We start from the raw sequence: 12,983 nt of genomic DNA on the forward strand, positions 1-12,983 counted from the left end.
GCTTCCATACCTAAGGTCCCTGCAAGTAGATTCGAGGGCGTTCTTTTTTATTTTTTTGAGACGGAGTCTCGCTCTGTTGCCCAGGCTGAAGTGCAGTGGCGCGATGTTGGCTCACTGAAACCTCCAGCTCACTGAAACCCCCGCCTCCCGGGTGCACGCCATTCTCCTGCCTCAGCCTCCCAGCTGGGACTACAGGCGGGCGCCCCCGCGCCCGGCTAATTTTTTGTATTTTTAGTAGAGACAGGGTTTCACCATGTTAGCCAGATCTCGATCTCCTGATCTCGTGATCCGCCGCCTCGGCCTCCCAAAGTGCTGGGATTACAGGGGCGTGCCACCACGCCCGGCCTCGAGGGCGTTCTTAAGATCCCACGGGGATCGCTTCTCACGGAGCTAGCCGAGCCTCGGGCTGGAGACTACGTCAGCTAATTCGCTTCCTCCTAAGGGAGGAGACCACCCCTCATATCGTCTTATGCCCAATTTCTGCCTCCAAAAAAAAGAAGTAAAAACTAAAAGGCAGAAATGAAATCCATAGGCCGACAGCCCAGGTCGCACCCTGGGCCTGGTAGTTAAAGATCGACCCCTGACCTAATCGGTTATGTTATATATAGATTACAGACATTGTATAGAAATGCATTGTGAAAATCCCTATCCTGTTTTGTTCTGATCTAATTACCAGTGCATGCAGCCCCCGGTCACGTACCCCCTGCTTGCTCAATCAATCACCACACTCTCACACGCACCCCCTTAGAGTTGTGAGCCCTTAAAAAGGACAGGAATTGCTCACTTGGGGATCTCGGCTCTTGAGACAGGAGTCTTGCCAATGGCCCTCGCTGAATAAACCCCTTCCTTCTTTAACTCGGTGTCTGAGGAGTTTTGTCTGTGGCTAGTCCTGCTACACTCGGAGGCCAATCTGGCCCTAAGGGGAAGCGCTGGGGCCAGGAAGCCTGCTATGCCGCCCCACGGCCAAGTTAGAGGGGAACGAACACCAAGACCTCGCGGTCTGGCTGAGCCCCGAGTGGCCCTGGATACGGCTCAGGGGGACACCGAGTGGCCGCTCGTCTTCTTGCTCTCCCTTGGGGCGGAAGACCTAATCGTGGAGGGGCTTTAATCCCCAGGCCTTGATTCTAAGAAGGTGTGGGTTCCAAATCTTTGTGCGAGGAGGCTCAGCCCCGTGGCATCTTTAAGGCACGGGGAGGAGCCATGCGCTGTGCTTGAAGCGGGGCAGCGGGGACGCGCGAGGATGTTCCCTGCGCAGGGTTTGGAGGTGTGGGTGAGTGCAGGGGCGCCGCCGCGTCCCCTCCTCCAGGCTTCCCGACCCCTTTTCTTTTCTTTTCTTTTCTTTTTTTTTGAAATGGAGTCTCGCTTTTTCGCCCAGGCTGGAGTGCAGTGGCGCTATCTCGGCTCACTGCAAGCTGCGCCTGCTGTCCCGACCCCATTTCTGATACCTTGCCGCGACTGCGTCCCACTTCTATCTCTGGGAGAGTAGATCCCGGCCAGACTGGTTCTGAACTTTTGTGATGCAGAATTATAGAAAGGGCAGAACTGAAAAGGCTGGGAGAGGCCAGCGCAAAGTATTTACGGGGAAGCTGACTTAATTTACATTGCAAACAGCCGGGGGCTGGGGACTCGCCCTGGGGACTAGGGTGCGCAACTGGATTCTGTGGGTTAGGGGAGCGGGATTGGAGAAAATGAGGGAGAAGAGAAAGGGGATTATAAAAAGTATTACTGGCTGGGCGCGGTGGCTCACGCCTGTAATCCTAGCACTTTGGGAGGCCGAGGCGGGGGGATCACGAGGTCAGGGGATCGAGACCATCCTGGCTAACACAGTGAAACCCCGTCTCTACTAAAAATACAAAAAAATTAACCGGGCAAGGTGGCGGGCGGCTGAGGCAGGAGAATGGCGTGAACCTGGGAGGCGGAGTTTGCAGTGAGCCGAGATCGGCCACTGCACTCCAGCCTGGGCGACAATGTGAGACTCCGTCTCAAAAAAATAAAAAAAATTAAAAAAAAGTATTACTGAGATTAAGGATTTATCCCCTTTCAATGTCTTTTGGGAGGCAGTGTAAAGAGGGCTTTTTCCCTCTAATTATTTTGTGCTTATTTGGAACGTGATTTTCCCAATAGGATCCCTCCAGGAGACTTTTACACTTTAATGTCAAAAATTGTAACAAATATTATCACTAACACTGGTGTTTTGGGCTGAATTTTGTCCCCTCAAACCCTTAGGTTCAAGTTCTAACCTTCCAGTACCTTTGAGAGTGTGACTGTATTTGGACATGGGGCCTTTAAAGAGGTTATTAAGGTTAAATGAGGTCATTAGGGTGGGCTCGAATCCAATGTGACTGGTGTTCTTATAAGAGATTAAGACACTAATACAGACCAAGGGTCGACTGCATGAGGAATAGCAAGAGGATGGCCATCTGCAGGCCAAGGAGAGAGGCCTCAGAAGAAACCAAACATGCTGACACCTTGATCTTGGATTTCCAGCCCCCAGAACTGTGAGACAATAAATTTCTGTTATTTAAGCCACTCAGTCTGTGGTTGTATTACGAATTGATACAGCTGTACTTAAGGATGATGCCTATTGAATAGACTTTTAATTTTATTTTTTTTAAAATTTCTCAAAAAAATAGAGACAGGGTCTCACTATGTTGTCCAGGCCAGTCTCAAATTCCTGGGCTCAAACAATCCTCCTGCCTCAGTCTCCCAAAATGCTGGTATTACAGGAGTGAACCACTGCCTGGCTGAGTATGCTTTTTTTTTTTTTTAATTAATTAATTAATTTATTTATTTATTTTTATTGATCATTCTTGGGTGTCGAGTATGCTTTTATTTATTTTAATTAATTAATTGATTTAGAGACGTAATTTTGCCCTGTCTCCCAGGCGAGAGTGCAGTGGCACCATCTCCGCTCACTGCAACCCCTGACTCCTGGGTTCAAGCGATTCTCCTGCCTCAGCCTCCCAAGTAGCTGGGATTACAGGTATGGGCCACCACGCCAGGCTAATGTTTGTATTTTTAGTAGAGATGGTTTTCACTATGTTGGCCAGGCTGATCTTGAACTCCTGACCTCAGGTGATCTGCCTGTCTTGGCCTCCCAAAGTGCTGGGATTATAGGCCTGAGCCATGGCGCCCAGTCTGGTTGAGTATGCTTTTAATTTGTATAGGAAATATAATCTAAGCATTACTCCATATTTCCATTAATCATTGACAGTTTTACTCATAACTCAGTCTTACTTTACCGACAGTCTCGTGCCCCTTTGGATTTCTGAATCTTGTCTTGGAGTCAGAACCTACTGGGTCTCATAATTTTCTTTTCTTTTTTCTTTTATTTATTTTTTTGAGACGGAGTCTCGCTCTGTTGCCCACGCTGGAGTGCAGCAGTGCGATCTCAGCTCACTGCAACCTCAGCCTCCTGGGTTCAAGCGATTCTCCTGCCTCAGCCTCCTGAGTAGCTGGGACTACAGGTGACCACCACCAAGCCTGGCTAATTTTTTTTTTTTTTGGTATTTTTAGTAGAGACGGGGTTTTACCATGTTGGCCAGGCTGGTCTTGAACTCCTGGGCTCAAGCAATTCACCCGCCTCGTCCTCCCAAAGTGTTGGGATTATAGGCGTGAGCCATCACACCCACCCTGGGGTCGTACTTTTCTCAAGGACTATAAAGTTCTTTTTTTTTTGAGAGACAGGGTCTTGCTTTGTTACCCAGGCTGCAGTTCAGTGGTGCAATCATGGCTTGCTGCACCTTCAGGGCTCAGATGATCCTCCCACCTCATCCTCCTGAATAGCTGGTAGTACAGGCTCATGCTACCACAGCTGGCTAATTTTTTAGTTTTTTGTAGAGATGGAGTCTTGCTAGCCATGTTGCCTAGGCTGGTCTGGAATTTTTCGGCTCAAGTAATCCTCCCACCTTGGCCTCCCAAAGTGCTGAAATCATAGGCATGAGCCACTGTCTGGCCTAAAGTTCTTTTTTTCCAAGTCAAAATCTGCAGCTCACATTTCTACTAGGTTGGTCTCATGCAGTTGAGAGTCATGTAGTAGTTCTGCTTTAGGAATCATTCTTACAAAGGAAGATTTCCTTTATTGAGATATAGATTTCACATACAAAAGGGTAACTTCTGTGTTTGCAGTTCTCAAAATAATCAGCTCAAAATAATCCTTATGCCCAAAAGGCATGTTTTGGGTGGCATACTCAGGTGTCCTACAGTCATATTTTGGGGTGGCATATTTTTATCTCCTCCATGAGATTTTCATCTTCTCCTGAGAATAGAGGTTTATATAGTCAGAAATGGCATGCTGAAATGTCAACTAAGTGTAGGGAAGGAAAAATGCCTTCTTCACCCCTCTAGATTCTGTAGCTGGTCTAAGAATTAAACTAATATAAGATTAACAGAAGAAAAACAATCTTATTTGTTTATTTATTTTTCGAGACAGCATCTCTCTCTTTGCCCAGGCTGGAGTGCCGTGGTGGGATCTCGGCTCACTGCAGCTTCACCCCCCGGGGGCTCAAGTGATCCTCCCACCTCAGCCTCCCAGGGAGCTGTGACTGCAGGTATGTGCCACGATGCCTGGCTAAGTTTTGTATTTTTGTAGAGATGGAGTTTTGGCATGTTGCCCAGACTGGCCTTGAACTTCTGAGCTGAAGCGATCCTCCCTCCTCCTCAGCCTCCCAAAGTGCTGAGATTACAGGCGTGAACAAATACGCCTGTGAGCCATGGCACCCAGCCTAAAAAAACAATCGTAGGGGAGGAAAAATAATCTTCTCTCTTAGTTACATATATATAAGTGGGAGTCTGACAAAAATATGAAAGGCCAGGCGTGATGGCTCACACCTGTGTAATCCCAGCACTTTGGGAGGCTGAGGCGGGTGGATCACTTGAGGTCAGGAGTTCGAGATCAGCCTGGCCAATATGGGGAAACTCCATCTCTACTAAAAATAGAAAAAAATTAGCTGAGCATGGCAGCACATGCCTGTAGTCCCAGCTACTCTGGAGGCTGAGGCAGGAGAATTGCTTCAACCTGGGAGGTGGAGGTTGCAGTGAGCCAAGATCTTGCCACTGTACTCCAGCCTGGGCAACAGAGCAAGACTCCTTCTCAAAAAAAATAAAATAAAATAAAAAGAGATTCAAAGTAGCCAGATGATTGAGGTTTACATGCCATCCTGAGCTACAGAAAGATATATGGGCTTGGGGCTTCTATAGGGTGGTGGAGGCAAATTATAGGAGGGTGAGGAGAGGAAATGTATGGTGAGTAAAAGTTGCTTGATTATGCAGCTAGAAGTCTCTCAGGTGATTAAAGTTGTGTCAGATTAGCTCTCTTCCTGATACAGATACTTTTATTAATGGGCATTTCTTTTCTTGCCCAGGGTCTAGTCTTGAACTCCTGGCCTTAAGCGATCCTCCTGCCTTGGCCTCCCAAAGTGCTGGGATTACAGGCTTGAGCCACCACAGCTGGCTGGAAATTTTCTTTTCAAATGTAAATTTCTCTTACTTAAGGGGAAACTTACACTTTTTTTTTTTTTTTGAGACAAAGTCATCCTCTTGTCCCCCAGGCTGGAGTGCAATGGTGCGATCTCGGCTCACTGCAACCTCCGCCTCCTGGGTTCAAGCTATTCTCCTGTCTCACCCTCCTGAGTAGCTGGGATTACAGGTGCCTGCCACCATGCTTGGCTAATTTTTGTATTTTTAGTAGAGACGAGGTTTCACCGTGTTGACCAGGCTGGTCTCGAACTCCTGACCTCAGAGATCTGCCCACCTCAGCCTCCCAAAGTGCTGGGATTACAGGGATGAGCCACCGCGCCCAGCCATTTTTTTTTTTTTTTTCAGATGGAGTCTCACCCTGTCACCAGGCTAGAGTGCAGTGGTGTGATTTCAGCTCTCTGCAACCTCTGCTCCCAGGCTGAAGTGATTCTTCTACCTCAGCCTCTCGAGTAGCTGGAACCACAGGTACACACTGCCGTGCCTAACTATTTTTTAATATATTTTTTATTAGAGATGAGTTTCACTATGTTGCCCAGGCTGGTCTCAAACTCTGGACCTGAAGCGATCTACCTGCCTTGGCCTCCCAAAGTGCTGGGGTTACAGGTGTGAGCCACCGCACTCGCCCCAACTATTTGTATTTCTATTAGGTTAAAATTTAGAAGTTAATATGCAATTTCAGAGTGTAGGCCATAATTAATAGTAAATAGCAAATAAAAAATATATACCTTAAGGCTGGGCGTGGTGGCTCATGCCTGTAATCCCAGCACTTTGGGAGGCTGAGGTGGGTGCATCGATTGAGGTCAGGAGTTTGAGACTAGCCTGGGAGACATGCTGAAACGCCGTCTCTACTAAAAATACAAAAATTAGCCAGGCGTGGTGGTAAGTGCCTGTAATCCCAGTTACTTGGGAGGCTGAGGTGGGAGGATTGCTTGAGCCTGGGAGGTCCAGGCTGCAGTGAGCTGAGACAGAGCTGCACTGTAGCCCGAGTGACAGAGCGAGACCGTGTCTCAAAAAAAAAAAAAAAAAAAAATATATATATGTATATATATATATACTTAAATATACATATAAACATATATTATGTTTATATATACATGTATAAACATATATTTATAACATGTTTATATAAACATATATTATGTTTATATCACAGCATTCCTTTTTTTTCTTACTAAGTCTTCAAAATCCAGTGTATATTTAACAGTCACAGCTCATCTAAATTTGTATCCTAAACTTCCATCAGAAATAGTGATATAGGAGTTGAAAAGAAATTATTCAGGCAGATAGTGAGGGTAAGGAAGTCCTGGGTAAGGGTTCCTTTTAATTAAATCATTTCTTTACTAACAAAGAGCCGCCTGTAAAATTGAGCTGCAGACACAGATAAGCAAGCTGGAAGCTTGCACGGGTGAATGTTGGCAGCTGTGCCAATAGGAAAAGGCTACCTGGGGGCCAGGCTTGTTCAGCATGGAGGCTCCATCTTCCCTTTTCTTTGTCAACAACGTGTATGGTAAGGAGCAGACAACATGGCACCGGCCAGGTAGAAAATCCATTTGCATAATAAAAATATTAGGGTGAGGCTGGGCGCGGTGGCTCACGCCTGTAATCCCAGCACTTTGGGAGGCTGAGGCGGGCGGATCACCTGAGGTTGGGAGTTCGAGACCAGCCTGACCAACATGGAGAAACCCAGTCTCTACTAAAAATACAAAATTAGCTGGGTGTTGTGGCGCAAGCCTGTAATCCCAGCTACTCGGGAGGGTGAGGCAGGAGAATTGCTTGAACTCTGGAGGCGGAGGTTGCAGTGAGCTGAGATTGCGCCATTGCACTCCAGCCTGGGCAGCAAGAGGGAAACTCCGCCTCCAAAAAAAAAAAAAAAAAAGATTAGGGTGGCTTGGCCAGCTCTTCCGGGGCTATGTAAACATCACACCTGGTCCAATCAATCTTTGGGCTCTCCTCCTCAAGCTCGTCTGTAAAACCTGTGCATTTCTCCAGGAAACCAGAAGACCCAGCCAGGCGCCCCAAGACCCATTCTCTTTTCTCTTTCTTCCGCCTATTAAACCTCTACTCTTAACCTCTATCCACACGTGTCCGTGTCCTTGATCTCCTTGGCATGAGGCAACAATCCTTGGGTATTACCCCAGACGAACGAGACTGCTTCAATAATTGATCTACATTTAGATTTCATAAAATTTACAGTTGAAAAAGTTGTTCCAAATAAAAGTAAAAACATACTTAAAACTTTTCCAATAACTGAACAGAGTATTGGTTCTTAAAATAAAATATTTGGTGCCTTATCCACATTTCACGTGGTCAGTAATCACAAGTGGCTTGTGACTACAGAATCAGACAGTGTAGAACTAGAGAATTCCATAATCCGTGGGCGTCTCTGGGACCACACTTCTGTATGACATTGAAACAACATTCATTTATCCCTTTGCCTTTTTTCCAAGTTTAGGATAATTTTTTCTAAGAGTTCTGAGGGTATATTATTTACCTTGATTAAAAAAAAAATACTATTGGGATATAATTCCCATACCATATAAAGCACCCATTGTAAGTTACAATTGAATGCTTTTAAGTGTATTTACAGAGTTGTGTGACCATTACCACAATCAATTTTAGAACATTTTCATCACCCTAAACAGAAACCACCTCCCCATTAGCTGTCACGCTCCATTTCTCTTCTCTCCACCATAGTCCTAGGCAACTACTAATCTTCTTACTTTCTGTCTCTATGATTTGTCTGTTTGTCTATTCTGGACTTTCACATGAATGTTTAGTCTGTTTTGTAGCATGTATCAGTGCTTAATTTCCAAATAATATTCCATTATATAGATTTGCCATATTTTATGTATCTGTTCATCGGTTGATGGACATGTGTGTTATTTCTCCAGATTTTGTATATTGACTGAGTAACACACATTCTCAGCTGGGGTCACTCATGTGGCTGCATTCAGCTGGAAACTGGGCGGGGGTTCCTCAGCTCTCCACCACATGCCTCTGTCCATACAGTGTCTCATCCTCCAGGGCCTCATTACATGGCCCCTCTTTTTTCAGCAATATACCTTGGACTTCCTTACAGCATGGAGGCTGGGTTCCAAGAGAGCCAAACAGAAGGTACCACTTCTTATGGGCTGAACTGCACCTTCATTATTGCCATGACATTCTATTGGTCAAAGAAGGTCACAATGTCAGCCCATATTTAGGGAGAGGGAAAAGGACTCCACTTCTTTTCCTTTTTGAGATGGAGTCTCACTCTTGTTGCCCAGGCTGGGTTGCAATGGCAGGATCTCAGGTCGCCGCAACCTCCACCTCCTGGGTTCAAGCGATTCTCCTGCCCCAGCCTCCCAAATAGCCTGTCACCATGCCTGGCTAATTTTTGTATTTTTAATAGAGACAGGATTTTGCCATGTTGGCCAGGCTGGTCTCAAACTCCTGACCTCAGGGGATCCACCCGCCACGGACTCCCAAAGTTCTGGGATTACAGGCGTGAACCACCACACCCAGCGTGGACTCCATTTCTTTAATTTTTTTTTTTTTTTTTTTTTTAAAGAAAAGGTCTCACTCTGTCACTCAGGCTACAGCCTCAACCACCTGGGCTCAAGCAATCCTCCTGTCTTAGCTTCTTGAGTACCTGGAACTACAGGCATGCACCACCATGCCCAGTTAATGTTTATTTTTATTTTTTGTAGAGTCAGGGTCTCACTATGTTGCTCAGGTTGGTCTTGAACTCCTGTCCTCAATCGATTCTTTCACCTCAGCCTCCAAAAGTGTTGGGATTACAGACGTGAGCCAGGGCACTGGCCAGGATTCTTCTCGATGCGAGGGAGGAGTGTTATGTGTGTATAGGGAGGGGAGAGATTGTGGGTGACATCTTTGGATTCTGTCTACTACATCCACATTTACCATTCCTCTTGCAATTAGGCGGGGACTTTCACTAGTTTTGGACAAGGGGCTGTGAGCAAAAGCGACATATTTCATTTCCAAGCTGAAGCAAAAAAAAAAAAAAAAAAAAAAAAAAGCCTGCACAATCTTCCAGATCTATTATCTCCTTCTGAAATCAAAAAGGTTTGATGGTAAAGTTACTGAGCTGCTCCATGGGAGATAGTTACCCTGGGAGTCACTCAGACGGGCAGCAGAGTTTGCATAAGCAACCAATAAACCTCTGTTATGTTAAGCCACTGGAGTTTTGAAGTTGTTGGCTAGGGCAGCATCACAGAGCCCATTTTTTTTTTTTTTTTTGAGACTGAGTTTCACTCTTGTTGCCCAGGCTGGAGTGCAATGGCACAATCTTGCCTCACCACAACCTCTGCCTCCTGGGTTCAAGCGATTCTCCTGCCTCAGCCTCCTGAGTAGCTGGGATTACAGGCATGTGCCACCATGCCCAGCTAATTTTGTATTTTTAGATGAGACGGGTTTCTCTGTATTGGTCAGGCTGGTCTCGAACTCCCGACATCAGGTGATCCACTTGCCCCAGCCTCCCAAAGTGCTAGGATAACAGGTGTGAGCCATCGTGCCCGGCCGCACAGAGCCCATCTTGATGAAAACACATGGCTTATGTCCTTACTTTGCCTCTAACCCTGACATTGATGCTCCTACAGCTCTACAGTTTGGCTCCTTGCCTCATCTGTTGCCCGTTTATATTGTTGCTTCTGACTTCTCTGGGTGAACTTTTGCCTAATACAGCTTGGTCCTGGGACTTTACACCCCTGGTGGTTGGTGTACCTGCCAGGTTGGCCCTGGATTCTCCCCAGGACCTGTCATAGAGAACAGAGGGAAGTTGCAGCCAGGTAGTTGAAGGTTCTTGTGGCTGAGTAGGCAAAGGGAGGCTGCCAAAGGTTTTTTAATTTGAAGAGGGATTTGAGGGAGAAAAGAGTTTGAAGAATAATTTGCTAATGAGAGCAGGATATATGGCAGATGGGCGAAGTTGAAGAATTATCAGTAGGTTCATGCCAAAGGTGGTAATAATTAGATTTGCATAATGCTTTTTATCTAAATTTTCACTTATAACATTCCCTATTTATCTTCATAGTCCTATAAGATAAGCATTATTTTCTCTTTGTAGCTTGAAAGTCAAGGGTTAGAGAGGCTAGTGTTTTGCAGTATGTAAGAGGCAAAACAAGTACTTTGATTACACTCATCAATTCATTTATGCAATCTTATTTGATTTAATTAACATCCCTTTTTTGAATCCTGCTAGACTACAGCTCCCAAGCCTTTGCATCATGGGACACACAGGAGGATACTCTTTGCCTGGTATTTCCAGGGCACATGCTCTTTGGTGTAGCCCATAGAGAACACTCTCGGATGGTGGGAGTTATGCCTAAAGTCTTTTGCCAAGATAATAAGAACTGAATTTAAGAAGTATACAGAAGGAGCCACACAAATAATGTTTAAATACAATTTTAACTGGAGTAAAAATCTAAATGCCTATGAAAACACAATTTTAGATTCTGTATCACTATAAAAAATTTACAATCATCAGCATCTCCCGGGACACCTGTAACCTGTTTATGCCATACCAGGGTGCTATGATACATGAGCTCAGAAGCTCTGGGCTAGACACTGTACTCTGAACTGAGAGCACAAAGATGAAGGAGACAAAATCCCTATCCAGCAGAATTAAGTTCAACAGGAAAAGACCAACAAAACAATTCTTACAATGGAGTTTAATAAATCTGGTGATAGAAATATATTTAGGGTGTGTCTACCTCAGTCTATGGGGGTGAGGCTGTATGAGCCATTCCTTTTATTTTCTGATACTTTGACATCTTCACCTTAAACCTTGCAGACCCTGGACAGACAATCTCTCCTAGGTTTGGCTGATTCTTAGAGATAGCAAACAGCTTGCCTGTGAGCATGCCTTTCATATGCAAAATGACCAATCCAGAGCCCATGCAACCACCTCCTCCAGCGGGGATCGTATTCTGGGTTGCTATGCATCTGCCCTAATCATCCAGTGCCAGATACCAGACAACGAGGGACAGCCCCTGTGCCCCAGAGCCTGATGAAATTATTCAAACTTGCCAGGCCTAAACTTGCTTACCCTCCCTTGCCTGTTCCTTTCTTCTTGTGAAAACCACAATAAAGGCTCTAGCCCACATTTCCCCCTTGCTTTCGCTGCCTCCTGACGCACCCCGGTGTTTCCCATGTAGCTCTGCCTCCTGCCATTTGCGTGGCATGGCCCCTTTCCTTGGGAACTGTGAGTATGACACTCTATCTTTCAAACTGCAGTTGTCTCCTGATCTATTTATCTTTCCATACCTAAATTATCATAAAAACCTATATTTTAACACAACTTGGCCAGGTGCCCTGGCTCATGCCTGTAATCCCAGCACTGAGGGAAGCCGAAGTGGTTGGATCACGAGGTCAGGGGATCGAGACCATCCTGGCCAACATGGTGACACAGGGTCTCTACTAAAAATACAAAAATTCCCTGGGTGTGGTGGCGCGTGCCTGTAGTCCCATCTACTCAGGAGGCTGAGGCAAGAGAATCGCTTGAACCAGGGAGTCAGAGGTTGCAGTGAACTGAGTGCAGTGGCGGGATCTTGGCTCACTGCAACCTCCACCACCCGGGTTCAAGCGATTCTCCTGTCTCAGCCTCCCGAGTAGCTGGGACTACAGGCATGTGCCACCATGCCCAGCTAACTTTTTAGATTTTTAATAGAGACGGGGTTCCACCATGTTGGCCAGGATGGTCTCCATCTCTTGACCTCAAGTTGTCTGCCCACCTCGCCCTCCCAAAGTGCTGGGATTACAGGCATGAGCCACCGAGCCCAGCCAAGAGGGGAAGGTTTAAGACTTTAAGTGATATGTCGGAAGCAGAACCAACAGGATTTGAACCTGAGCCTTCCAACTCATAGCTTGAACTGGTGGTCAGTACTATTCTTTTTTTTTTTTTTGAGACCGAGTCTTGCTCTGTGGCCCAGGCTGGAGTGCAGTGGCGCAATCTCGGCTCGCTGCAAGCTCTGCCTCCTGGGTTCACGCCTTTCTCCTGCCTCAGCCTCCTGAGTAGCTGGGACTACAGGAGCCCGCCACCACACCCGGCTAAATTTTTTTTGTATTTTTAGTAGGGACGGGGTTTCACCGTGTTAGCCAGGATGGTCTCAATCTCCTGACCTCGTGATTCTCCCACTTCGGCCTCCCAAAGTGCTGGGATTACAGGCGTGAGACACTGCACCCAGCCAGTGGTCAGTACTATTCTTAGGCCCAGACAAAAAGGGCACCTGATTTGGGTCCTGTGCTTTAGAGGGCACTGCTCTAGTGTCCCTGGCCAAGCCCCTTTTCATAGAGTGAGGAGTGCATCCAGGTCCATCTTCTCTGCCACCTGGAGACAGCCTGCCTGCAGAAGTAAAGAATGGACAAGATACGCAAAAAGAAGAGCTGGAGATGGAGGGGCCTGATGATCTCATCTGAGTCTTGTACTTATCCCATCACACCCTGACTTTATTGCCAGAATGCTCAGTTAAATAGCTAATTAATTGTGCCATTTTTGTTTATGGTGCGTT

Source organism: Gorilla gorilla, chromosome 1 (assembly GCF_029281585.2).
Source record: "Gorilla gorilla gorilla isolate KB3781 chromosome 1, NHGRI_mGorGor1-v2.1_pri, whole genome shotgun sequence".
Classification (NCBI taxonomy): Eukaryota; Metazoa; Chordata; class Mammalia; order Primates; family Hominidae; genus Gorilla; species Gorilla gorilla.